The following is an 8,703-nucleotide window of genomic DNA, read 5'->3' as shown; positions in this document are numbered from 1 at the left end:
ACTATTCTAAGGGCCAAGTACTACCCTGATGGCGATTTGCTGAATACCAAGCCAAAACATGGTGCTTCCTTCACCTGGCAAAGCATTATGGCAGGCATTACTACTCTGAAACGCGGCTATATTTGGCGAGTGGGAAATGGACATAACATCAACATTTGGGAAGATGCATGGATCCCAAATTGTGCCACTAGAAAGATTGTGACTCCTAGGAGGGGACAATTGTTATCAAGAGTGGTTGATCTGATTGACCCTGTTTCCAATATTTGGGATGAGGACCTGATTAGACAAACTATGTGGCCCATTGACGCTGAACGGATTCTTAAAATCCCTCTTTCGCAACATAACATGTCAGATTTCATTGCTTGGAGTTATATGGAAAATGGTATGTTCTCGGTACAGTCTGCTTATTCTGTGGAGTGGAATGATCTGTACGGCAGTAAACTAAAACACTCTAACGGGATGGGGCGAACCACAACTAACCCTATTTGGTGTCAGATATGGAAATTATCCTGTCCGGCAAAAGTCAAAATTTTTATATGGCGTACGTTACATGGCACTCTCCCATGTCGGGCAACACTTGCTAATAGACACATGAACGTCTCGCCCCTTTGTCCTACTTGCTCTCAGGGTGTAGAAGACACGAAGCATATGCTTTTCCTATGTAATAAAGCAAAGGAAATTTGGAAGAGGCTAGGAATAGATGAGATTATTGATAGAGCTTGTGAGGTTGATAGTGCTAGAGAGGCGATACTAGAATACCTTTTAGTTCTTCCAGATCAAGATTTGCGTATTATGGGGTACCAAAATGTACGAGAAATGATAGCTATTTCAGCTTGGTATCTATGGTGGGAGAGAAGGAAATTAGTGCACAAGAAAACAACTCAGAATGCAACTCAGATATCAATCGGGATCATAGCCCTCACATACAATTTTGTAAATGCATCATCTTCAAAGGCGTCCATGAAAAAAGGGGGTTGGCATTGTCCCCCTAGGGGTTTCGTGAAACTCAATGTTGACGCCTCTTTTGACCATGACATGCTGAAGGGTACGATGGGGGCGGTTTTGCGAGACGACAAAGGTAGGTTTATTGCAAGAAGAAATGAAAAGATTGACCATTGTGCGGATGTTCTGATGGCAGAAGCTTTAGCCCTCAAATTTGGACTAACACTAGCGCAAAGGGCAGGGTGCAATCGCCTAATCATCAACTCAGATAATCTGGAGGTGATTGAGACCATGCAGGATGGAGGACAGTCAACGAGTGCGGCAGCGGCAATTTTCGATGACTGCTTCCACTACGCATGTGATTTTATCGTGACTAGATTCGAACATTGTAATAGAGAGGCAAATAGAGTAGCACATGAACTTGCTAAATTAGCTAGATTTCTTCAACTTCAGATTGGTTCGAGGAGCCTATCAATGAAATTGTACTCTTCCTCACAAACGATCTATTGGTTATTTCTAATGAATAAAGTTTTGTTTTATTTCAAAAAAAAGTTCAATGAAATTTTGCTTGGATCAAAAAAAAAAGTCCCCGATATGTCCCCCCTCTGGGCCCCATGCGATGTTACACTCCGAAATAGTGCCGTGGTCCGGGCCACTAGTCTGCAAGGCTCACTCTTGTAACATCATCGGGGACAAAGTCCCTGTCACCCTCTGGAGGTTTCCTCGTGGGTAGCCCACTCAGCTCCCACGCTCCATTATTTAGTTGGCTCGTGTAGTCGTGTTGCTCAAAATTTACTGTTAGTTTGCTCGTGCCCATCAGGCAAGTAAGTAGGCAACAGCGACACCAAGCCTCTGTTTTGTTATACTCCATCGGCCCATTGCGAGCAGATGGAAATGGCAGCAGCGGCTGCCGGCGCCGGTGCGGGCGGGTTGGTGGTGGTGGTGTTCCCGTGGCTGGCGTTCGGGCACATGATCCCGTTCCTGGAGCTCTCCAAGCGCCTCGCCGCGTGGGGCCACGCCGTCGCCTTCGTGTCCACTCCGCGAAACCTCGCCAGGCTGCCGCCCGTGCCGGCGCACCTGTCCGCGCACATCCGCTTCGTGCCGCTACCGCTGCCGGCTGTGGAGGGCTTGCCGGAGGGCGCCGAGGTCACGTCTGACCTGCCGCCCGACAAGGTCGAGCTGCTCAAGAAGGCCATGGACGGCCTCGCCGCCCCGCTCGCGTCGTTCCTCGCGGACGCCGTCGTCGCCGGCAGGAGGCCCGACTGGATCATCATTGACTTCTGCCACCACTGGGTCCCGCCCATCGCCGACCAGCACAAGGTACGACGCTGTCCGCCATCTCCACCTACGCAGGTATATGTTGATCATGATGATCAATCGGCCGGAGTGCAGGTGCCATGCGCCGCGTTCCTGATCTTCCATGCCGCCTTTATGGCCTTTATTGGGCCGCGGTGGACGAACGACGCGCACCCGCGCACGAAGCCAGAGGACTTCACCGTGCCTGCGTGCCACCCAAGTGGATCCCCTTCCCGTCCACCACCGTCTTCCTCCACCACGAGGCCCGGCGGATGCTCGCTGACAACTTCGGTGAAAACGCGTCAGGCAGGTCGGACACTGACCGTTTGCGGGACGTGTTCGAGCGGTGCCGCCTCACCATCCACCGGAGCTGTCGCGAGCTGGAGCCTCGCATGTTCACAATCCTCTCTGATCTCTTGCGGAAGCCCGCCATCCCCGCCGAGATCCTGTTACCTGGGGCGACCGACGACCGTAATGAAGACCACGGGCAGAGCAGCTCTAGCGGCGCCGACGGTCGCCAGGTCCTACGTTGGCTCGACGACCAACCACCCAAGTCTGTCATCTACGTCGGGCTGGGAAGCGAGGCGCCACTGACGCTAGAGAACATCCATGAACTCGCGCTCGGACTGGAGCTCGCCGGGGTGCACTTCCTTTGGGCGCTACGCAAGCCGGCCGGCACAAACAACAAGCAGGAGCTGTTGCCGGCTGGGTTCGAGGAGCGGACGCAGGACCGTGGGGTGGTCTGCACAGGGTGGGTGCCGCAGGTGAAGGTGCTCGCTCACGGCGCCCCGACCGCGTTCCTGACGCACTGCGGCTGGGGCTCCACCATCGAGAGCTTCGGCTTCGGCCTTCCGCTGGTCATGCTGCCTTTCCTCACCGACACGCCTATGATCGCGCGGGCCATGGCGGAGAGAGGAATCGGCGTGCTGGTGCCAAGGGACGGCAGTGACGGCTCATTTGACAGGGACGGTGTCGTGGTGGTCGTGCGGCGCGTCATGTCGGAGGATGAGGGGAAGGTGTTCGCGACCAACGCCAAGAAGCTGAAAGAGCTTGTGCTGGACGAGAGGTGCCAGGAGCAGTACATTCACGAGCTCGAGGAGCACCTGAGACGCTACAAAGAAGCCAGAAGCAGTGCATGAACGAGTTGATTTGATCGCTTATCTTATAACTGCATCGATGCTTTTTTTTCTGAAAAAGGGCGATCAATTAAGTTGATACTACTAGCTAGCTAGCACAACTGACCACTGGAGCTTGTCAGCTGGCTGTGTGCTGGTAGAAGTTTCAGGCCCAGTTTCCTGTGAGCTAGAACCAGCCCCATTTTGGATGGTTCCCGGGATTTTTGATGATCGGATTACTGTGTGCACGGCCCCAATTTTTCTGTTGGTTCGTCAGCTCGTGCTTGTCGGTGAGAGTGGTGCCAATCCAACAGAGCGTGTGCCATGCGCAAACCACACGGGGGCTCTCGAGAAGTCGATCTGAGGTTTTGCGGAGAGGACTGGCAAAACGCAAAATGCAGCAAGTGTGGGGTTGAAGGGCACAACAAGAGTGTAGACAGTGTGTAGTATGCAGTGTTAAATATACTACTTGTTGAGTTAATGGAAACCGTGTGCGTGCCTGCATTTTAGGATTTTTTTTCCCGGACTGTGTTGTACGAAAACTGAAACTGCCACAATATGCTGGAATACTCTCGAGGGTAGTAACTGCTCGTTCTTGTTGGCTGGTGCCATGTGTGTATCATGCATGTATGGTCCGTGCTTGTATACTTGAATTCAAAATTTGAAATGGGCGGCGAGGGACAAAGAGTCGCCGTTTGCAATCTATTTATATGCAATAGCTACATTTCAGTCGATTGAATTTCAAAGTTGGGTCAGTTGATTTTGATCGAAGGGAAAAACAGCTAGAGGGAAGGAAGAAACCTGCCGGAAGGGGGGAAGAAGCTCGCTGGACAGGCTACCCAGTATCTATCTTAGAGTTTAGGGTCGGGCAGTGGTTGGTGAATGGTGTGGGGATTCACCGGAGAAAAAACTCGGCGCGCGCGTGTGTGTGTGGGGGAGGGGGGCAGTGGGATGACCGGGGGCAGCGGAAGACCGATGGTAGGGGGTGGTTCTGGGGAGGGCGGGGGCTGGTAGTCCGTGGTGACGGCTGGGGAAAGATGGGGTAAGGAAGAAGAGAACGAGGTGGAAGATGATGTCATGGACGTTGGATCTTGATCGGACGGTTGAGATGAAATCGATTGACCACTTCAAAAATTTCAATCGACTGATAAGCAGCCACTCCCCTAGGTGTTGGTTGTGTAATGACAACTGTTGGACTCGTGAAGCCCGCACATCATTAAATTAGTCTCGTCTGGCTTTGGTCGCACGACTGCGAAATCGGTACAGGACCGATCCCAACCGGACCAACAAAAGTGGCAAACGCCTACACCGTAGGTATATAGATATAGATATAGATATATAGATAGGTTAATAGATATAGATATAGACCGACGAATCTTGCAAAACAAGCCCCCCCTCCCCCCACCCCCGCGTCATCCGCTCCGGGCGAATCGGGGGCGAAACCCTAGCCACCCGCCGGTTTCCCCCCGCCTCCCCTCCTCCTCCCCCGCAGCCGCCGGCAGCCGCCCGCGCGGCGGTAGGCGGCGGCGGGGTTTCCCCGCGCACCCGCCTCGACGTTGGAGGCGCTGTTAGAAATATGCCCTAGAGGCAATAATAAATTGGTTATTATTATATTTCCTTGTTCATGATAATCGTTTATTATCCATGCTAGAATTATATTGATAGGAAACTCAGATACATGTGTGGATACATAGACAACACCATGTCCCTAGTAAGCCTCTAGTTGACTAGCTCGTTGATCAATAGATGGTTACGGTTTCCTGACCATGGACATTGGATGTCGTTGATAACGGGATCACATCGTTAGGAGAATGATGTGATGGACAAGACCCAATCCTAAGCCTAGCACAAGATCATGTGGTTCGTATGTTGAAGCTTTTCTAATGTCAAGTATCATTTCCTTAGACCATGAGATTGTGCAACTCCTGGATACCGTAGGAGTGCTTTGGGTGTGCCAAACGTCACAACGTAACTGAGTGGCTATAAAGGTACACTACAGATATCTCCGAAAGTGTCTGTTGGGTTGGCACGAATCAAGATTGGGATTTGTCACTCCGTGTAAACGGAGAGGTATCTCTGGGCCCACGCGGTAGGACATCATCATAATGTGCACAATGTGATCAAGGAGATGATCACGGGATGATGTGTTACGGAACGAGTAAAAGAGACTTGCGGGTAACGAGATTGAACCAGGTATCGGGATACCGACGATCGAATCTCGAGCAAGTATCGTACCGCTAAACAAAGGGAATTGTATACGGGATTGATTAAGTCCTTGACATCGTGGTTCATCCGATGAGATCATCGTGGAGCATGTGGGAGCCAGCATGGGTATCCAGATCCCGCTGTTGGTTATTGACCGGAGAGTTATCTCGGTCATGTCTGCATGGTTCCCGAACCCCTAGGGTCTACACACTTAAGGTTCGATGACACTAGGGTTATAGGGAATAGATATACGTGGTTACCGAATGTTGTTCGGAGTCCGGGATGAGATCCCGGACGTCACGAGGAGTTCCGGAATGGTCCGAAGGTAAAGATTTATATATGGGAAGTCCTGTTTTGGTCGCCGGAAAAGTTTCAGGTTTTATCGGTAATGTACCGGGACCCCGGGAGGGTCCCGGTGGTCCATCAAGTGGGGCCACCAGCCCCGGAGGGCTGCATGGGCCAAGTGTGGGAGGGGACCAGCCCCAGGTGGGCTGGTGCGCCCCCCCACCAAGGCCCAAGGCGCAAGGGAGAGTGGAAGGGGGCAAACCATAGGCTCAGATGGGCCTAAGGCCCACCTAGTGGTGCGCCCCCCTCTCTCCCCCTTGGCCGCCCCCCCCCCCAGATGGGATCTAGGGCTGGCCGCCACCCTAGGGGTGGAAACCTAGGTGGGGGCGCAGCCCCTCCCCTCCCCCTATATATACTTGAGGTTTTGGGCTGCCATAGACATGATTCAATCTCCTTCTTGGCGCAGCCCTACCCCTCTCCCTCCTCGTCTCGTGCGGTGCTTGGCGAAGCCCTGCTGGAGTACCACGCTCCTCCACCACCACCACGCCGTCGTGCTGCTGCTGGATGGATTCTTCCCCAACCTCTCCTTCTCCCCTTGCTGGATCAAGGCGTAGGAGACGTCACCGGGCTGTACGTGTGTTGAACACGGAGGTGCCGTTCGTTCGGCACTAGGATCATCGGTGATTTGGATCACGACGAGTACGACTCCATCAACCCCGTTCACTTGAAAACTTCCGCTTAGCGATCTACAAGGGTATGTAGATGCACTCTCCTTCCCCTCATTGCTAGATTACTCCATAGATTGATCTTGGTGATGCGTAGAAAATTTTGAATTTCTGCTACGTTCCCCAACAGTGGCATCATGAGCTAGGTCTATGCGTAGTTTCTATGCACGAGTAGAACACAAAGTAGTTGTGGGCGTCAATTTTGTCAATTTACTTGCCGTTACTAGTCTTATCTTGATTCGGCGGCATTGTGGGATGAAGCGGCCCGGACCAACCTTACACGTATGCTTACGTGAGACCGGTTCCACCAACTGACATGCACTAGTTGCATAAGGTGGCTGGCGGGTGTCTGTCTCTCCCACTTTAGTCGGATCGGATTGGATGAACAGGGTCCTTATGAAGGGTAAATAGAAATTGGCAATTCACGTTGTGGTTTTGGCGTAGGTAAGAAACGTTCTTGCTAGCAACCTATAGCAGCCACGTAAAAACTTGCAACAACAATTAGAGCACGTCTAACTTGTTTTTGCAGCATATGCCTTGTGATGTGACATGGCCAAAAGGATGTGATGAATGATATATGTGATGTATGAGATTGATCATGTTCTTGTAATAGGAATCACGACTTGCATGTCGATGAGTATGACAACCGGCAGGAGCCATAGGAGTTGTCTTAATTTATTTATGACCTGCGTGTCTACATAAACGTCATGTAATTACTTTACTTTATTGCTAAAGCGTTAGCCATAGTAGTAGAAGTAATAGATGACGAGACAACTTCAAGAAGACACGATGATGGAGATCATGGTGTCATGCCGGTGACAAAGATGATCATGGAGCCCCGAAGATGGAGATTAAGAGGAGCAAAATGATATTGGCCATATCATGTCACTATTTGATTGCATGTGATGTTTATCATGTTTTACATCTTATTTGCTTAGAACGACAGTAGCTTAAATAAGATGATCCCTCACTAAAATTTCAAGAAAGGTGTTCCCCCTAACTGTGCACCGTTGCGAAGGTTCGTTGTTTCGAAGCACCACGTGATGATCGGGTGTGATAGATTCTATCGTTCGAATACAACGGGTGTTGACGAGCCTAGCATGTACAGACATGGCTTCGGGACACATGCGAAACACTTAGGTTGACCTGACGAGCTAAGCATGTACAGACATGGCCTCGGAACACGGAAGACCGAAAGGTCGAACATGAGTCGTATAGAAGATACGATCAACATGAAGATGTTCACCGATGATGACTAGTCCATCTCACGTGATGATCGGACACGGCCTAGTTGACTCGGATCATGTAATCACTTAGATGACTAGAGGGATGTCTATCTGAGTGGGAGTTCATAAGATGAACTTAATTATCCTAAACATAGTCAAAAGGTCTTCGCAAATTATGTCGTAGCTCGCGCTTCAGTTCTACTGTTTAGATATGTTCCTAGAGAAAATTTAGTTGAAAGTTGATAGTAGCAAGTATGCGGACTAGGTCCGTAAACTGAGGATTGTCCTCATTGCTTCATAGAAGGCTTATGTCCTTAATGCACCGCTCAGTGTCCTGAACCTCGAACGTTGTCTGTGGATGTTGCGAACATCTGACATACACATTTTGATAACTACGTGATAGTTCAGTTAAACGGTTTAGAGTTGAGGCACCGAAGACGTTTTGAAACGTCGCGAAACATATGAGATGTTTTGAGGGCTGAAATTAGGATTTCAGGCTCGTGCCCACGTCAAGAGGTATAAGACCTCCGACGATTTTCTTAGCCTGCAAACTAAGGGAGAAAAGCTCAATTGTTGAGCTTGTGCTCAGATTGTCTGAGTACAACAATCATTTGAATCGAGTGGGAGTTGATCTTCCAGATGAGATAGTGATGTTTCTCCGAAGTCATTACCACCAAGCTACTAGAGCTTCGTGATGAACTATAATATATCAGGGACATATATGATGATCCTTGAGATATTCGCGATGTTTGACACCACAAAAGTAGAAATCAAGAAGGAGCATCAATTGTTGATGGTTGGTGAAACCACTAGTTTCAAGAAGGGCAAGGGCAAGAAGGGATACTTCATGAAACGGCAAATCAGCTGCTGCTCTAGTGAAAAAACCCAAGGTTGAACCCAAACCCGAGA

The 8,703-nt window shown here is 50.3% G+C and overlaps 1 pseudogene; it reads left to right on the top strand.

Annotated features, from left to right (window-relative positions):
- The first annotated feature begins 1,759 nt into the window (after positions 1 to 1,759).
- LOC123154665 (UDP-glycosyltransferase 91C1-like) lies at positions 1,760 to 3,592 on the top strand (annotated as a pseudogene).
- The last annotated feature ends 5,111 nt before the right edge of the window (positions 3,593 to 8,703 follow it).

Source organism: Triticum aestivum, chromosome 7A (assembly GCF_018294505.1).
Source record: "Triticum aestivum cultivar Chinese Spring chromosome 7A, IWGSC CS RefSeq v2.1, whole genome shotgun sequence".
Classification (NCBI taxonomy): Eukaryota; Viridiplantae; Streptophyta; class Magnoliopsida; order Poales; family Poaceae; genus Triticum; species Triticum aestivum.
This window is presented reverse-complemented; position numbering and strand designations above follow the sequence as displayed.